Source organism: Triticum dicoccoides, chromosome 7B, assembly GCF_002162155.2.
Source record: "Triticum dicoccoides isolate Atlit2015 ecotype Zavitan chromosome 7B, WEW_v2.0, whole genome shotgun sequence".
Classification (NCBI taxonomy): Eukaryota; Viridiplantae; Streptophyta; class Magnoliopsida; order Poales; family Poaceae; genus Triticum; species Triticum dicoccoides.
The window spans coordinates 706,760,051-706,780,808 of record NC_041393.1 but is presented as its reverse complement, the minus strand read 5'-3'; positions in this window follow the sequence as shown (position 1 = coordinate 706,780,808).

Below are 20,758 nucleotides of genomic sequence, written 5' to 3'. Positions count from 1 at the left end.
AAGGGAGGCGGCGATGGATTGGGTTGCGGGGCTCGCAGTGAGGTGAGACGAGGGAGAGATGGTGAGGGGAGGAAGGGACGAGGTCAGCAGCGGTGGGTGAGGAGGACGGCGAGGTCGGCGGTGAGTGAGGAGGACGGCGAGGTCGACGGTGGATCGGGAGGCAGCGGGGTGAGATTGGATTGGGAGGTGGCGGCGGTGGCGAGCAGATGGGGGGAGAAGGGTGCGATGGGGGAAGGGGTGTGATGTGAGCTAGGGTTTGTGCTGCGGTGGGGTGGATGGACGGATGGATGTGGGATGGTGAGATGGATGGGTGGATGGATGAGTGCCATGTCATCGATCCGTGGGAATGGTTCTGATTGGTTCGGAAAATCAGTGATTTAAAAGAGTTTCGAAGTACAAAAACTAGAGGGATTTTGTGAAGTAGCTATCAAAAATATTTTGCAAAAGGGTACCACACAAATTTTCACTAGAGTTAGACCACATTTTATGGATAAGGACCAATTTCTACACATTTCTCATCTTTCTAGCTATTTTTAATCATTTTTCGAGTGCCCCAAATGATGTTTTTTTGTGAAGAACCTACCAAATAATTATTGCAAAATTGCACCAAATCATTTTTCTAAAATACTATGTCAAATTTAATGCATAATTGACCAAATGGTTGGGTGTAAAAAGTTTTGATCCACCTCTGGTGAAAAAGACAAATTTCCACCGATTCAGCTGGAAGTGGGTTAAATTTGAACTGCAGCTACATCATAGTTTGCTCTTTATTTTTCAAAAAATCATTTCTAGGTACATAAGTATCTATTTAATCATAGAAACACCAAAAAAATTCCAAGATTCAACCACTAGCTAGGAACGGTCAAGCCAGCCGTTTTGACCGCATTTTGAAACGGGCATAAAAAATTCAAAAAAAATCAAAAAATTGGAAAACCTTCGCATTGTGTCATTATATGTGACCAAGTTTCCAGGAAAAATAATAAACTTGTAATACAGTAATTATTTTAAAAAAGTGTTCTCAGAAATGAGCTATGAAGTGTGAAGATTCATGGCTTTCAAGCCAAATGATCAGTCTTATGGCCACATTCATGGCATAGTTTGTTCAAATGATCTCATATTCTGCACAAGGGTGCATATTGGAATGGCAAACAATGTTGCCTAAGGAAGTTTTCATTTTCTGTGGACGAAAAAACCATTTTCCATTTTCTGAGTGCTTGAAATGAGTTTTTTTTTGTGAAGGACCTACCATATATTTGTTGCAAAATTGTACCTAATCAATTTTATAAAATACTAGGACATATTTAATGCACAATTGACAAAATGGTTGGGTGTCAAAAGTTTTGATCCACCTATGGTGAAAAAGACAAATTCTCGTCGATTCAGTTGGAAGCGGGTCAAATTTGAACTGCAGCTGCCTCATAGTTTGCTCTTTATTTTTTCCAAAAATCATATCTAGGTAAATAAGTATCTATTTAGTCATAGAAACACCAAAAAAATTCCAAGATTCAACCACTAGCTAGGAGCGGTCAAGCCCGCCGTTTTGACCGCATTTTGTAACGGGCATAAAAAAATTCAAAAAAAATCAAAAAAATTGGAAAACCTTCGCATTGTGTCATTATATATGACCAAGTTTCCAGGAAAAATAATAAACTTGTAATACGGTAATTATTTTTAAAAAGTGTTCTCAGAAATGAGCTATGAAGTGTGAAGATTCATGGCTTTCAAGCCAAATGATTAATCTTATGGCCACATTCATGGCATAGTTTGTTCAAATGATCTCATATTGTGCACAAGGGTGCATATTGGAATGGCAAACAATGTTGCCTAAGGAAGTTTTCATTTTCTTTGGATGAAAAAACCATTTTCTATTTTTTGAGTGCCTGAAATGAGTTTATTTTGTGAAGGACCTACCGTATATTTGTTGCAAAATTGGACCTAATCAATTTTATAAAATACTAGGACATATTTAATGCACAATTGACAAAATGGTTGGGTGTCAAAAGTTTTGATCCACCTCTGGTGAAAAAGACAAATTCCCGTCAATTCAGTTGGAAGCGGGTCAAATTTGAACTGCAGCTGCCTCATAGTTTGCTCTTTATTTTTTCCAAAAATCATATCTAGGTAAATAAGTATCTATTTAATGAGAAATACATGGTTTGATGGCGAGACATCGAGGTTTGGACGGTGGCCGAGGGCCCCAACTCTAGAGCGCGTAAGCTCGCATGCCCGCCGCGTGGTCACCGCGTGACCGTGGCATTGCCATGTGTTCTGGGCGGCCTAGGCATGTCTAGTGGGTTGGGCACTCCCCAGGTAGGTGCTAGGAAGAAAATCACAACATAAGATTCTCACGAGGAGACCGATCGATGCTCAAACATGAATAAGCAGCCAAGTGTTTGATTTGCGGTACGGGAAATGCACATGGCTAATGGGCGTGAGTTTTGGCTGAGGATGATCAGTTACTAAGAAGACCGTCTTCACAAATTTTCACCTCAAAAGGAGGAGCCTAGGTGGTACTTGCTTTACAAAGTACCACACTGGACATAAATACGAATGTTGAAGCTGGGCTCAAAATAATGAATGGATTGAGCTGGCATTTGGTGGAGGATGGTTATTTGGGCATAGGAAAGCACTGTAGAAAATGGATACCATTTGGACATGCCAAAGTGGTACTTCCCTCACAAAGTGCTGCTCTGAACAGAATAGCAAAATGAATATTTTCGAATTATTTTTGAACTAGGCAAGGAATGTTTTTGACATATTTGATGAAGATATGATCCAAAACATTTATGAGATTTGTTTGGGAATTTTGGGAATAACAGAAATATAGGTTGCTTCACAACCTAGGGCAAAAACTGCCACATGTACATGAAACATAGGCAAAACTGATGAGATGGCGCCTAGTCATCACAACCCACCACAATCTACAAGGCTATGACCATCTATATTGGTCATTAACAACTAGAAATAAGGCAGCGGACTAGCACTGTTTGCTTTGTGACCATTTCGTGTAAGGAAAGTACGACCTTTCTGACCAAAATGGACGCAATGGTTTAGGGTTTGGAGCCCCCCGAACAGCTTTTGACCAATTGGTCTGAAATGGTCATAGATCTATGACCAATTCTTCCAGGGTCACCGACAGAAGGTCACTAGTTGACATATTTCATGTAGTGTATCCCGAGTATTGTCCGACATCAGGTCCAGGCCGTGCTCTTGAATGTTCGGCACTCCTGGCGTAGGCCCGAATCCGTCGAAGATCAAGTCTCCATGGATATGGGCCGTATAATTCAAGTTTCCGAACCTAACCTGATGGCCAGGGGCGTAGCTGTCGATCTGCTCCAGATGGCCAAGCGAATTGGCCCGCAGTACAAAGCTGCCAAACACAAAGATCTGTCCGGGGAGAAAGGTCTTACCCTGGACTGCGTTGTTGTTGATGATTGAAGGAGCCATCAAGCCTTACAGCGATGACACAGAGGAACTCTCAATGAAAGCACCAATGTCGGTGTCAAAACCGGCAGATCTCGGGTAGGGGGTCCCGATCTGTGCGTCTAAGGCTAATGGCAACAGGAGGCAACGGACACAATGTTTACCCAGGTTCGGGCCCTCTCGATGGAGGTAAAACCCTACTTCCTGCTTGATTGATATTGATGATATCAGTGTTACAAGAGTTGATCTACCACGAGATCGTAGAGGCTAAACCCTAGAAGCTAGCCTATGATGATTATGATTCTGTCCCTAAGGACTAAACCCTCCGGTTTATATAGATGTTGGGGGGGCTAGGGTTTACACGGAGTCGGTTACAAAGAAGGAAATATAATATCCGGATCGCCAAGCTTGTCTTCCACGCAAAGGAGAGTCCCATCCGGACACGGGACAAAGTCTTGAGTCTTGTATTTTCACGGTCCAACAGTCCGGCCAAAGTATATAGTCCGGCTGTCCGGATACCCCCTAATCCAGGACTCCCTCAGTCGCCTTGGTCACATTAGTGTCAAACTCATGAAGAAACTCCCTGCAGATGGACTTTTGGAGTCTCTTGATTATGAATCATTTGACACATGCGAACCATGCCTCATGGGAAAAATGACCAAGACTCCGTTCTCCGGAACAATAGAGCGAGCGACCAACTTGTTGGAAGTAATACATACTGATGTGTGCGGTCCAATGAGGGTTGAGGCCCGCGGTGGCTATCGTTATGTTCTCACCCTCACTGATGACTTAAGTAGATATGGGTATGTCTACTTAATGAAACACAAGTCTGAGACCTTTCAAAAGTTTAAGGAATTTCAGAGTGAGGTAGAAAATCAACATGACAGGAAAATAAAGTTCTTATGATCAGATCGTGGAGGAGAATATTTGAGTCACGAGTTTGGTATGCACTTAAGGAAATGTGGAATTGTTTCACAACTCACGCCGCCTGGAAAACCTCAGCATAATGGTGTGTCCGAACGTCGTAATCAAACTCTATTGGATATGGTGCGATCTATGATGTCTCTTACTAATTTACCGCTATCATTTTGGGTTTATGCTTTAGAGACAGCCGCATTCACTTTAAATAGGGCACTGTCTAAATCCGTTGAGACGGCATTGTATGAATTATGGTTTGGGAAGAAATTTAAGCTGTCGTTTCTAAAAGTTTGGGGATGTGATGCTTATGTCAAGAAACTTCAACCTGAAAAGCTCGAACCCAAGTCGAAAAAATGCGTCTTCATAGGATACCCTAAGGAAACAATTAGGTACACCATCTACCTCATATCCGAAGGCAAGATCTTTGTTGCCAAGAACGAATCCTTTCTGTAGAAAGAGTTTCTCTCGAAAGAAGTAAGTGGGAGGAAAGTAGAACTTGATGAAGTACTTCCTCTTGAACCGGAAAGTAGCGCAACTCAGGAAGATGTTTCTGTGGTGCCTGCACCAACTAGAGAGGAAGTTAATGATGATGATCATGAAACTTCAGATCAAATTACTACTGAACTTCATAGGTCCACAAGGACACATTCCACACTAGAATGGTATGGCAACCCTGTCCTGGAAATCATGTTGTTAGACAACGGTAAACCTTCAAACTATGAAGAAGTGATGGCGGGCCTGGATTCCAAGAAATGGCTTGAAGCCATGAAATTCGAGATAGGATCCATGTATGAAAACAAAGTATGGACTTTGACAGACTTGCCCGATGATCGGCAAGCCATTGAAAATAAATGGATCTTTAAGAAGAAGACTGTCGTAGATGGTCATGTGACCGTCTATAAGGCCCAGCTTGTTGCTAAGGTTTATCGACAAGTTCAATGGGTTGACTACGATGAGACCTTCTCACCCACAGCGAAGCTGAAAGTCCGTCTGAATCATGTTAGCAGTTGCCACATTCTATGATTATGAGATATGGCAAATGGACGTCAAAACGGCATTCCTTAACGGTTTCCTTAAGGAAGAATTGTATATGATGCACCCAGAAGGTTTTGGCGATCCTAAGAATATTGACAAGGTGTGCAAGTTCCAGCGCTCCATCTATGGGCTGGTGCAAGCATCTCAGAGTTGGAACAAATGAAATGATCAAAGCGTTTGGGTTTATGCAGACTTATGGAGAAGCCTATGTTTACAAGAAAGTGAGTAGGAGCTCTGTCGCATTTCTCATATTATATGTGGATGACATACTATTGATGGGAAATGATATAGAACTTTTGGAAACCATAAAGGCCTACTTGAATAAGTGTTTTTCAATGAAGGACCTTGGAGAAGCTGCTTACATATGAGGCATTAAGATCTATAGAGATAGATCAAGACGCCTCATTGGTCTTTCACAAAGCACATACCTTGATAAGATATTGAAGAAGTTCAATATGGATCAGTCCAAGAAGGGGTCCTTGCCTGTATTGCAAGGTGTGAAATTGAGCACGACTCAATGCCCGACCTCGGCAGAAGATAGAGAAAAGATGAGTGTCATCCCCTATGCCTCAGCCATAGGGTCTATTATGTATGCCATGCTGTGTAGCAGACCTGATGTGAACCTTGTCGTGAGTTTGGTAGGGAGGTACCAAAGTAATCCCGGCATGGAACGCTGGACAGCGGTCAAGAATGTCCTAAAGTACCTGAAAAGGACTAAGGATATGTTTCTCATTTATGGAGGTGATAAAGAGCTCATCGTAAAGGGTTACGTCAATGCTAGCTTTGACACAGATCTGGATAACTCCAAGGCACAAACCGGATACGTGTACATTTTAAATAGTGGGGCAGTCAGCTGGTGCAGTTGCAAGCAAAGCGTGGTGGCAGGATCTACCTTTGAGGCGGAGTACATGGCAGCCTCGGAGGTAGCACAAGAAGCAATCTGGATGAAGGAGTTCATAACCGACCTAGGAGTTATTCCCAATGCGTCAGGCCTGATGACTCTCTTCTATGACAACACTAGAGCTATTGCCCCTTGCCAAGGAGCCCAGGTTTCAGAAGAAGACCTGGCATATCAAGCGTCGCTTCAACTCCATTCGTGAAAATGTTCAAGATGGAGACATAGATATTTGTAAAGTGCATACGGATCTGAATGTCGCACATCCGTTGACTAAACCTCTTCCAGGAGCAAAACATGATAAACACCAGAACTCTATGGGTGTTCGATTCATCACAATGTAACTGGATTATTGACTCTAGTGCAAGTGGGAGACTGTTGGAAATATGCCCTAGAGGCAATAATAAAATGGTTATTATTATATTTCCTTGTTCATGATAATTGTCTGTTGTTCATGCTATAATTGTATTGACCAGAAACTGTAATACATGTGTGAATACATAGACCGTAATATGTCCCTAGTAAGCCTCTAGTTGACTAGCTTGTTGATCAATAGATGGTTGTGGTTTCCTGACCATGGACATTGGATGCCGTTGATAACAGGATCACATCATTAGGAGAATGATGTGATGGAGAAGACCCAATCCTAAGCATAGCACAAGATCGTGTAGTTTGTTTGCTAAGAGCTTTTCTAATGTCAAGTATCATTTCCTTAGACCATGAGATTGTGCAACTCCCTGATACCATAGGAATGCTTTGGGTGTACCAAACGTCACAACGTAACTGGGTGGCTATAAAGATGCACTACAGGTATCTCCGAAAGTGTCTGTTGAGTTGGCACGAATTGAGACTAAGATTTGTCACTCCGTACGACAGAGAGGTATCTCTGGGCCCACTCGGTAATGCATCATCATAATGAGCTCAATGTGACTAAGGATTTAGTCACGGGATCATGCATTATGGAACGAGTAAAGAGACTTGCCGGTAACGAGATTGAACGAGGTATTGGGATACCGACGATCAAATCTCGGGCAAGTAACATACTGGTGGACAAAGGGAATTGTATACGGGATTGATTGAATCCCCGACATCATGGTTCATCCGATGAGATCATCGTGGAACATGTGGGAGCCAACATGGGTATCCAGATCCTGCTGTTGGTTATCGGCCGAAGATGTTTTGTGTAATAGGGGTTGTGCATGATGGGAGTATTTTGTGTAATGAAAATGAAGCATGGCCTAACTATATGATTTTGTAGGGATAAGCTTTCTTTGGCTATGCTATTTTGATAAGACATGAGCATTTGTTAGTATGCTTCAAGTATTACTATTTTTTATGTTTTATAAGCTTTTATCTTGAATCATTTGGATCTGAACAGTCATACCACAATAAAGAAAATTACATTGAGAATTATGCTAGGTAGCATTCCACATCAAAAATTCTGTTTTTATCATTTACCTACTCGAGACGAGCAAGAATTAAGCTTGGGGATGCTTGATATGTCTCCAACGTATCTATAATTTTTTGTTGTTCCATGCTATTATATTACCTGCTTTGGATGTTTATGGGCTTTACTCTACACTTTTATATCATTTTAGGGACTAACCTACTAACCGAAGGCCCAGCTCGAATTGCTGTTTTTTTCCTATTTCAGTGTTTCGAAGGAAAGTAAATCAAACGGAGTCCAAACGGAATGAAACCTTCGGGAGCGATCTTTTTGGAACAAACGCAATCCAGGAGACTTGGAGTGGATGTCAAGAAGCGAACGAGGCGGCCACGAGGGTGCCCGGCGCACCCTAAGGGGGTGGGCGTGCCCCCACCCTCGTGGGCCCCTCAAGCGTCAACCGACATACTTCTTCCTCCTATATATATCCACGGACCCCGAAAACATCCAGGAGCACCACGATAAACTATTTCGACCGCCGCAACCTTCTGTATCCACGAGATCCCATCTTGGAGCCTTCGCTGGCGCTCCGCCGGAGGGGGAATCGACCACGGAGGGCCTCTACATCATCTCCAAGGCCTCTCCGATGAGTTGTGAGTATTTTATCACAGACCTTCGGGTCCATAGTTATTAGCTAGATGACTTCTTCTCTCTCTATGAATCTCAATACAAAGTTCTCCTCGATCTTCTTGGAGATCTATTCGATGTAACTATTTTTGCGGTGTGTTTGTCGAGATCCAATGAATTGTGGTTTATGATCAAGTTTATCTATGAGAAATAATTGAATCTTCTCTGAATTCTTTTATGTATGATTGGTTATCTTTGCAAGTCTCTTCGAATTATCAGTTTGGTTTGGCCTACTAGATTGATCTTTCTTGCAATGGGAGAAGTGCTTAGCTTTGTGTTCAATCTTGCGGTGTCCTTTCCCAGTGACAGCAGGGGCAGCAAGGCACGTATTGTATTGTTGCCATCGAGGATAAAAAGATGGGGTTTATATCATGTTACTTGAGTTTATCCCTCTACATCATGTCATCTTGCTTAATGCATCACTCTGTTCTTCATGAACTTAATACTCTAGAAGCAGGCAGGAGTCGGTCGATGCGTGGAGTAATAGTAGTAAATGCAGAATCGTTTCGATCTACTATTCACAGACATGATGCCTATATACATGATCATGCCTAGATATTCTCATAATTATGCACTTTTCTATCAATTGCTCGACAGTAATTTGTTCACCCACCGTAATACTTATCCTATCTTGAGAGAAGCCACTAGTGAAACCTATGGCTCCCGGGTCTATCTTTTATCATACAAGTTTTCCATCTACTCTTATTTGCATCTTTTATTTTCCAATCTATATCATAAAAATACCAAAAATATTTATCTTATGTTATTATCTCTATCGGATCTCACTTTCGCAAGTTACCGTGAAGGGATTGACAACCCCTTTATCGTGTTGGTTGTGAGGTTCTTGTTTGTATGTGTAGGTGCATGGGACTTTTGAGGAGCCTCCTACTGGATTGATACCTTGGTTCTCAAAAACTGAGGGAAATACTTACGCTACTTTGCTGCATAACCCTTTCCTATTCAAGGGAAAAACCAATGCATGCTCAAGAGCTAGCAGTCACGTCTGCATGGTTCCCGAACCCGTAGGGACTACACACTTAATGTTCGGTGACGCTAGAGTTGTTATGGGAAACAGTATGTGGTTTCCGAAGGTTGTTCGGAGTCCCGGATGAGATCCCGGACGTCATGAAGAGTTCCGGAATGGTCCGGAGGTAAAGATTTATATATGGGAAGTCCAGTTTCAGTCACCGGAATGGTTTCGGGGGTTATCGGTATTGTACCGGGACCACCGAAAGGTGTCCGGGGGTCCACCGGGTGAGGCCACCTGCTCCGGGGGACTTAATGGGCTGAACAAGGGTGGGAACCAGCCCCCTAGTGGGCTGGTGCGCCCCGCCCAAGGTCCCAAGGCGCCTAGGGTTGGAAACCCTAGGGGGTTGGGGCGCCTCCCCCCAAACTTGGGGGGCAAGTTCCCCCTTGGCCGCCGCCCCCCTTAGCTGGGATCTAAGGGGGCCGACCCCCTTTGCCCTTCCCCTATAAATAGTGGGGGGGAGGGCTGCCGCACCCCTTCCCCTTGCGCAGCCCCTCCCTCCTCCAACACTTCCTCCTCCTCCGTAGAGCTTGGCGAAGCCCTGTAGAAAAATCTCAAGCTCCACCACCACGCCACCGTGCTGTCGGAGCTCTCCCTGAACTTCTCCTCTCCCCTTGCTGGATCAAGAAGGAGGAGACGTCCCCGGTCTGTACGTGTGTTGAACGTGGAGGCACCGTCTGTTCGGCGGTAGATCGGATCTTGCTCGATTTGAATCGCGGCGAGTACGACTCCATCATCCGCCTTCTTGTAACGCTTCCGCTTAGCAATCTTCAAGAGGTATGAAGATGCACTCCCTCTCTGTCTCTCATTGCTAGCATCTCCTAGATTGATCTTGGTGAAACGTAGGAAATTTTGAATTAATGCTACGTTCCCCAACACTTTGTAGACACACAAATTTGCAAAATACATACGGATCTGAATGTGACAGACCCATTGACTAAACCTCTCTTACAAGCAAAACATGATCACACCTTAGTACTCTTTGGGTGTTAATCACATGGCGATCTGATCTAGATTATTGAATCTAGTAAACCCTTTGGTGACTGGTCACATGTCGATGTGAACTATGGGTGTTAATCACATAAAGATGTGAACTATTGGTGTTAAATCACATGGTGATGTGAACTAGATTATTGACTCTAGTGCAAGTGGGAGACTGAAGGAAATATGCCCTAAAGGCAATAATAAAGTTGTTATTTTATATTTCCGTATATCATGATAAATGTTTATTATTCATGCTATAATTGTATTAACTAGAAACTTGATACATGTGGGGATACATAGACAAAACACCGTGTCCCTAGTAAGCCTCTACTAGACTAGCTCGTTAATCAAAGATGGTTAAGTTTCCTAACCATAGACATGTGTTGTCATTTAATGAACGGGATCACATTACTAGGAGAATGATGTGATGGACAAGACCCATCCGTTAGCATAGCATATTGATCGTTTAGTTTTATTGCTATTGCTTTCTTCATGTCAAATACATATTCCTTCGATTGTGAGATTATGAAACTCCCGGATACCGGAGGAATGCCTTGTGTACTATCAAACGTCACAACGTAATTGGGTGATTATAAAGATGCTCTACAGGTATCTCCGGAGGTTTTTGTTGGGTTGGAAAAGATTGAGATTAGGATTTGTCACTTCGAGTATCGAAGAGGTATCTCTAGGCCCTCTCGGTAATACACATCATAAGAATCCTTCCAAGCAAAGTGACTAATGAGTTAGTGACAGGATGATGTATTACGGAACGAGTAAAGAGACTTTTCGGTAACAAGATTGAACTAGGTATGAAGATACCGAAGATCAAATCTCAGGCAAGTAACATACCGATGACGAAGGGAATAACCTACGTTGTCATAATGGTTTGACCGACAAAGATCTTCGTAGAATATGTGGGAACCAATATGAGCATCCAGGTTCCGCTATTGGTTATTGACCGGAGAGGTGTCTCGGTCATGTCTACATAGTTCTCGAACCCGCAGGGTCCGCACGCTTAACGTTCGATGAAGATTTTGTATTATATGAGTTATGTGATTTGGTGACCGAATGTTGTTCGGAGTCCCGAATGAGATCACGGACATGACGAGGAGTCTCGAAATGGTTGAGAGGTAAAGATTGATATATAGGACGATGGTATTTGGACATGGAAGTGTTCCGGAGGGTACCGGGTGTTGGGGATACACATAACAGGTAGGCCCACGAAGGGTCGAAGTATCATAAAGCATGGGGTCCACACGACATGTGGGTCCAGATAAATTTCATACAGACATACTATCCACTCGGACAAGCAGCATACTATCCACTCGACCAAGCAGTATACCATCCACTCGGATGACAGTTCACCACTCGACCGTACGAATCACTTGGATATACGAAGACCAGCATGCAACAAAGCAGTCGACATCATTCTCATGGTGAGGGCTTGGTAGTGGGCTGGCATTGTGGCATTCATGCCCCACTTTGTAACATAGGAGGTGAGGGGGTGGCGCACTCTATATAAGCCACCCCCACCACTAGAATAGGGGGGCTCTTTTCTTCCATCTCTCTCTCTTTTTCACCATTAGTCTCAGGACTACGGGCATCCGTTCTCCTTTCATTGTAATCTCCAGATACATACTAAGATAAAACAAAGCCTCTCCGGAGCACGAGACGTAGGGTTGTTATCTCCACCGTGAGAGGCCCGAACACGCTAAAACCACCGTGTCACCCATATGCATCTCGATAGATCATGCTCATTTAATTATCCTACCCCTCTCTTATTTTCGGAATCGTTACCACGATAGTTGGCGCCCACCGTGGGGCATGGCGTCTATTGAGCCATGGTGCAAATGGTTTTTTCTTCAATCTTCGGCAGCGGATCAACTACCATCGCCAGAGAAACTGGCTGTTGGAGTTCTGGCCATCATGCCATTCTTACAAACAAAAGGATCAGGGAGTTGCTCATCTTAACTTGTCCTCTTTACAATCAAACACTGCAATGATCTAATTATGGTTTGTTCTTTTTCTGTATGCACACGAGCTCATACAAAAGGACGCCTCCCTTTGTTCCGCTTGGTGGCCCGGCTTCCGGACGATGAAGCGTCGTCGTCCGCCCGTCATCTTCTCGCGTACTCATGGGCGACGCCATCGCCGAGCGCGCCCACACGCACCGCCGCTAACGCTTGGCCTGGTTCCCCGACCGCTTGAACGCGTCTACCAGTGGTCCCGTCGACCTGGCTCCTTAGGCGACAAGGCCCGGTTAGCGAGCTCCGCACACGTCGAAGCACAACTCTGACATGTGCACAGCTCCGGCTCCCCGAGCAGTGAAATACAGCAACCAGCACCCGTGCTGGCCTCGCCCTTGGCTGCGCCGGCCTGCCATTGGACTGCGGCCAGCTGCTCATCATCCTCATCGCCACCTCTCGGCCGCCGTCTGGTTCCGACCAGACCGGCCGTTTCTGCCGCAGCAGAGCTCTTCTCCGGCCTGCCTCCACAACTCTCCTTCCATGCTTCAATTTCGGCTTAATTAGCACTGACACCATTTGCGTGCAGATTCTGGCTAATTTTTTTTAAATAATACATTTTTTTATTAATTTTCACAAATATTATGCCCAAAAAATTATTTTCAAAAATAATACACCGTCGTCCCACAGTAGGCCGACTGGAACTAGTCGGCCCACAGCAGGCCGACTGGCGTCCTATCAGCTTGCTGCTGACCGAGTGACCTGTCGGCCGCCAGCTCAAGTCCAGTTGGCGAACTGTAGGCCGACAGGTTCCAGTCAGCCTGCTTTGGGCCAACTTGAACTAATTGGTCTACTGTGGGCCGACTAAAACTTATTGGTCTACTGTGGGCCGACTGGTGCATGCACCCATATTGCCATATGTTTCCGCCACCTGTTTCCCGCCATATGTTCCGCCAACTCTTTCCCGCCACCCGTTTCCCGCCATATGTTCCCGCCACCCGTTTCCCGCCATATGTTCCCGCCAACTTTGTCCCGCGACCTGTTTACCGCCATATGTTTCCGCCAACTCTTTCCTGCCACCTATAAAACCCCCTTCAAACGGAGTTGGATAAGCATTCCAGTGTAGTGTAGTTGAGATGTCCCATTATCCTTTCGATTGTAGTTTTCACCCTGGGATGAGCAGGACTCTTCTGAGCCTAGCTACCAATTTCAGGATGGACAATAGGATAGTTCCATGCGACGAACTCACCGGTAGTGACACCATAATGAATGAGTTGGCTCACCAATTACGTAGGTCTGGGTGGCCTGAAAGGACCTATGTGGAGGTACGTAAAGAACTTATTAGGTTGCATGAAAGGTGGAAGAAGGTGGTGGTGCCGAAGAGTGAAACATTCAGAAGGATTTCAGCAAATAATCCATCTTTATGGATTGAGGATAGCGAGGACGAAGATGATATCTTCATGCCGCCGCTTCCGGGTTCTGCATCTTCGAAGGGCAAGAGTTCTTCATCGTCGAAGGGCAAGGTTTCTTCATCGTCGAAGGGCAAGAGCTCTTCATCATCGAAGGGCAAGAGTTCTTCATCGTCGAAGGGCAAGAGTTCTGCATCGATGGAGGATGACGATGATGACTTCATGTAGTTTTATGTTGTATGTTGTAAGTTCACTCATACGTACCGTTTAATTTAGATGTAGTTCTATGTAGTTGTTTGTACTGTCTTGTTGTACGAGCATTCTGTTCTATCTAAATATGATGTTGTAGTTCGGATAACATAGTACTGAAATAGAGTAGGCATATGTCTCATACATAAGTACATAGTCATTTGTCTCATACATAGAATAGACATAAGTCTCACACATAAATAGATGGTAATGTCTGTACTGATAGATAGAAGCGTCAGTGACGACGTTTGGCCTGGCGGGGAGGCAGATCTGGAATCGGCGTCCATCCCCATCTGTCAGGTGCCCTAATGGGACGCGGAGCAATCTCAGACTCTTCCTGGTCATGTTGTGTATCCTGTGTGGGGCCTGGTGGAGGAGTCGAAAACATGTTCATCCAGTGGGTGTGCTGCGACATCGGAGCCTGTATGTGATCCTCGGTATGATGATCACTCCCCCACGTATCATGTGATGCCGACATAGACGCATGATATCCATAGGCTCCTGCACGACGGAACTTTAAGTCATGAAGTCTGATGCCGCCTGAACTAATATTGAAAATGATAAATATGAAGACACACACCTGCTGGCTATGACGGCTGCTCTGGCTCAAACACAAAGCTCGATGAGGGACCATGGTGCTGTGGCTGTGGAGAAAACACGAAGCTCGACATGGGACCATAGTGCTGTGGGTGCTGCCACGATGAACTGCCGGGTTGTTCAGGAGGGGGTGGCCTGGTCGTCGGCTGATGTGCTAGACGGATGTGGTTGATGTCGGTGCATGGAGGGACGCGGCTGCTGTGGTTGGTGCTGAACAACGTCGCTTCTCCGGGTGCACGTGATAGCCTCGTAGACAGCCCGTATTTTGTTCTGCATCCGTTCCAAGAAGGGTTGTATGACAGGACGGTGATGAAGAAGAGGTCCTGACGACAGTGATCGTCCAAAGGTGGTCACGTCGTTGTAGAGTTCGTGTGTCAAGGTAGCCTGCAAATTTTCAGGACGATTATTAAGTATGCACGCCAATGTATGTGACAACATTACTTAAAGAAAATATATCTTACCGCGTACTGCCTAGAGCCTGAAGTATCATAGCTCGGGTACGTATCCGACGGAGTAGGATTAGGTATCTCCTCTTGGTGAGAGTACTCAACGATGCGTAACCGTGTTCCGCTCATGTAGCGCCGCAAATAGCGATTGAATTCATTGAGTTCAAAATTATGATTCTCGTGCCATAGATTTGTGTTTGCTGTCTCCCATTCTATAACATACGGCTCTAGTCTTACTAGCCACTCAGCAGTTGTCCTAGTCACGCCCTTCCTTGTTGTCCTAAAATTGTGGTGTTTGTTCAACAATTACCTAAAGCTTCGAATGGAGTACTATGAAAGATAATGCAACATTGAAAAACTGGTTAGTACCTGTGGATGTAGTCTGGCACCGGGTTCTCTATAGGGGGGAGGCAGCTCCAACTGCAGAAGACCAAATTTCCTCATAACCCTCTGTTGTGCCATCTCCTCAACGAAGACATCAAAGATGATCTTTGATTTTGTCATCCAATAATCTCGGTCCCTTGTGCATAGCACGGACATACCACCAGGGTATCTCGCTTGTATGGCTGCTTCTGTATAGGGCTGCCAGATGACCCTGGTGTACGCATCGAACTGCTCGTTCAATGCTGTGTATGCTTTCCTGGTCTGATCACTAGCAAAGCGTCTCTGCAGAAAACAAAAGTTAGTATCCGCTAGCATCGAACTATCTCTTGTGCAGGAAAAAGTTGCATTAAACTACAACACGGTGCATACCTTGCGACGTGTCCAACACAGACCGAAAGTAGGCATGTCGATGCCGTCAACATCAAACATGGCGTCTATAGGCTCATGAACACATACATCTGGTCGCCCTATAGAGAACCTCTCCCACGACCACAACTGTAGGAATAGAGGGCATCCAAGAAGGGCTGGCTTTTTCGATGTAAGCTGGCAAGCGTTGCACATACCTCGGTATGTAGCCGCCAAGACCGCCGAACCCCAACTCCTCTGTCTGATCTGATCCGCCGTCTGAGCGCTCGCTATCTCGAGTGCCATAGGGATGTCGAGCGCGCTAATAGTGGTGACATGGTTCTCTGTGAACATCACCTTCCCGAAAAGCCACATTAAGTAGGCCTCCAGGCTCCGAGTGATCTGTTCTGCAGTCAACGGCGCCTGAAGTTCTGGATCTGCATTAAGCAAAGAGAAAGTTTTAGTAAGCCGCAGTTATTTTTTATAAAACCGTATGCACGATAACTTGAAGATAAGAGGTAGGGCAAATTACCCGGAAATTGAGCAACCACTCATACTTAGGTCCGTGATGCTCCCATACCGGATCTGGAGCACCCGGAAAAACACCATGAAAATGTTGTGTAAGAGCTTGCTCCCAACCAGCCGGTGCGTCCAACGGTCCTATGGCATGACCTGCCAACGGTAGTCCGAGCAAAAGTGACACATCTTCAAGAGTAGGAGCCATCCCTCCCCATCGGAAGTGAAACGTGTGGGTCTCTGGCCTCCAACGGTCCACTAAGCAGCTCAGCAAGGACCCGTCGATGGCGAGGCGTTTCTCACCCGGGATAGACTCAACCAGACGCGCGAAAGATAAAAGGCCGGCCCATTTCAACCTTCATCAGAGAACATTTCAGTTAGTGTCGCTACTACTTCAACATGTTCCTGTTGCCAACTGTGGAGCTACTGCTTCAACATGTGCCCTCACCGATGCATCTCTTGCAGCTTTCCTGTCCCTCACGTGTCTCTGTGTGCACACATTAAGTCTGTCGCGTATCAAATTGTACTTCCATAACTGGTTCTGCTTGCAGAGTTTTTTGAACAGATTCATCAGGTTCTTATTTCTGAACTGCGAGAAGAAATTAGCCCCCAGATGGCGCATGCACCAACGGCTCTGCAAGTCCTGCCATGGAACTTGTTCCTCAGGGCCTGGGTTTGTCAGTGTCCTTATCGCACTGAGTATACCTGCATGCCTGTCATGAAGGATGCACACATTGGGCTTCTCCTTCACAACTGATATTTTCAACTGCCTGAAGAACCATGTCCAACTTTCAATGTTCTCACTCTCCACAAAAGTAAATGCGAGTGGGACGACTTGATTTTGGCCGTCTTGACCTATGGCTGTCAGGATCTGACCCTTGTACTTGCCTGTGAGAAAAGTACCGTCAACACATATCACCGGTCGGCAATGCCTGAAAGCTTCAATGCATACACCGAAAGAGAAAAATAGACGATGCAGCACCCTCACAGTTGGGAACTCTGGCATGAACATGTCTTGGATATCGATATAGGTGCCTGGATTCCGCTCCTGCAGGGTGTGGAGGAGCTGAACAACAGAGTCATATGCATCAAAATAAGAACCAAATCTCCTCTCAAGCGCCGCATGCTTAGCCCTCCAAGCCTTTCCATAAGAAATTATGTACTTGAACCTGGCAAAGACTTTTGTCTGGACTGCCTTCACTTCCATAGCTTTGCCCTGCACTATCTCATCGTAAAACAACCGAGCAATAAGCGTGGATGAAAGGTTGGCATGATCTTGAGGGATGCAGGGAATAAGACAAGTGTGATTAACTAAGTCACTTATCACCCAACTTGTGCCATACTTAGGGAGAAAGCCATGCACCCTAGCGGGACAATCTGCGTTCTTGCATACCATTGTCAGGAATTTCTGACTGGACACCTGAGTTGTGAAAACCCTTTGCGTGGACATTGCCCAATTAATTATTGCATCCTTCAAGGCTTGCTTGTTCGGATACATAGCACCCGTTGCAATATTGTTCTGATGATATTGCCAGGCTGAATCATGTCCATCATTCACGGTCATTGCAGATGAGAAGTCATGATTCCACCATGCAGGATTCGGGACCTCCGCTACATTTTCTTCTTCATCTGACTGGTCAGAATCATCAGCATAACCCCTTTCAACATCAGTGTCTTCTTCTTCCATCTGGTCCTGCATGTGCCCATCTAACTCGTCAGCGTCAACCTCGCCATTATATTCACCATCGGCATTTCCCCCTTCTACCTGACTATTCTGCCCTGGTTCATAACCATAAGCATTTCCTCCTTCTACCTGACTGCTCTGTCCTTGTTCGTAACCATCTTCTCCAGCATTTGACATAGATAGCCGCCTACCTACACTGCTCTGCCCAGGATCGTTGCCACCTTGGCCTTCATGTGCAGTGACCCCCTTCACGACGGGAAGCACTAAAGCAATAGGATTGCATCCCCTTCGTTCACAACCTTGTAACCACCGCACCCCCAATCGGAGTCTCGCTCTATTGGCCTCAAATAAAAGTAAATTATTGTACTTGACCGTGTCCACAATGCATGAACACCGACGGTGTGTGTTTCAGTATCAAGACCTAAACTTGCCCAATCCATTCTTTCAACTGACTAACAGACCATGTTTGAGGTGCGCTCATTGGCACCTCTATGTGAGTAAATTCACTCAGATCAGCTCCCATCTCAGTTGTTTGGACAGTACCAGGACCGTAGTAAAATCTGATGTTCACTACATCAGACATCTCGGCTCACCTATTTTTTTTTCACAACGAAATACAATTATTAAGCAACAACTTAAAATACCCGCACTAACAAATATTAGGCACTACACATCCACATATTAGCGGACCAACTACAAATATTGACACTCCTAAATACTACACATCCACATATAGTCCGGAATATTACCGGAGCAACTACACATTTTTACACAACTAATTAGTTGACATCTAAATAAAATGCTCACCGGAACCGGAACGGGAAAATAAAATGCTCACCACGAAAGATTTTAATATTTGACTGACTGCCTATATTACGGATTTAACCGGAGCAACTACAAATATTGACAATCCTAAATAGTACACATCCATATATAGTCCAGAATATTACCGGAGCAACTACACATTTTTACACAATTAATTAGTTGACATCTAAATAAAATGCTCACCGGAACCGGAACGGGAAAATAAAATGCTCACCACGACCACCTAAATATTTACGTTTACTACTGGACCAAATAACAATAATTGCACGCAACTTCAAAAAATAAATGTTTGTTGAAATATACCCTTGAAGCGTGCGCGCGAACGACGAACGGCGGCCTTCAATCACTGGAACCGGAGCCGAAAAATCCACCGAACTACCGGAGCTTAACCTCCACCACACTGCCCCAGCTTCTCCACCACCACCTCCACCTCCACCGCCGCCAGTACCTCCACCAATAAGCTGAAAAAATGCTCTAACAAAATCCTCACCACGACCACCACAAGCTACCCCATCAGTAGATCAAGGTCTTTTTTGGCTTCCCTAACTATGTAGAACCCATTCACGGTGCCAAATCCGCAAAAAACCGGGTGATTTTGGTGTATTAATTGGAGCTATTTCGTGTGAGAGAGAGGAAGAACGAAGAACAGAGAGATGAGCTTGGTGGGGAAAGGAAAGGAGAAAGAGAAGGAGAAAAGAGAGGCAGCGCTGGGGGGCGCTCCCTATCGGCCAGCAGCTGGCCGATCGGTCGGCAGCTGGCCGATCGGTCGGCAGCTGGCCGACTGGGGCGCCCGTGACCCAGCCCGCGCCGACAGCTCCCGGGGCGACGTGGCTTGGCCAATAGTCGGCCCACGTGTGGCCGATTGCGCACCTGTCGGCCTGCAGTTGGCCGAGAAGGCCCTGTCGGCCTGCTGCTGGCTGACTAGGCTCAGTCGGCCAGCTGCAGGCCGATTGGATAATATTTTCCAAAAATATTATATCAGCGTAATATTTTTGTAAATTAATAAAAAATATGTATTATTTAAAAAAATTTAGCCAGATTCTGGACTTGGGGCAACACCTTCAATGCGTTGGACGTGGGGCAACTCCTTCAATGCACAAACAGTGACGCCTTTTGCTTAATTAGCGCTAATTAATGCCTCTTACACGCGGATTCTGCATGCATGGTCTGGACGTGGGATACTCCTTCCAAGCGTTGGCTAGCCAAGCAATTATGCCTAGTTAACATGGATTTATTGCTCCGTAACTGACCGAGCCATCCACCAATTGGACCTCCGCCGCCCGGCTCCAGCATGGTATCGCGTCGCTGCGTCATCTGCAGCGCACCTCCACAGCGACGGCTGTGGTTCACTCGGACGGGCGAGAGCACTCGGATGAGCCGTCCGCTCGGACAGGGCTCACTCGGCCGTGAGGTCGCGGTGGTTCACTCGGCCAGTTCGCCCTTTTACTCTGCTGGCTAATGTCCAGCCACCGTAACGGACCGGTGGCGTATGAGGCGACCGCCCTCGACAGGTCCTCCATAACAACCACCATGACCACTGCATTCAACTCGTCTGCGGCTCGACTCCATGCGGCGAGCACACTGGTGGATTGGTGTCCCTTCAATAAAGGCGACGACAGAGGTTCACTCGACCGCCATGTGCGTCGCCACTTCGCGGAACGTGTCTCCATTACTCGAACGCCCCGCGCGCACCATCACTCCGTGGCACGCGTCTACATCGTCCGGACGCCTCGCACGTCGCCACTCCGCGGGACGCGTTTACGTCGCCCGGACACACCGCGCGTCGCCACCCCGCGGGACGCGTCTACATCACTCAGACGCCCCGCGCGCATCGTCACTCCGCGGGATGCGTCTACATCACCCGAACACCACGCGCGTCGCCACTCCGCGGGACGCCTCTACATCACTCGGACGCCCCGAGCGCATTGTCACTCCGTGGGACGCGTCTCCATCACTTGAACGCCCCGCGCATCATCACTCCGCGGC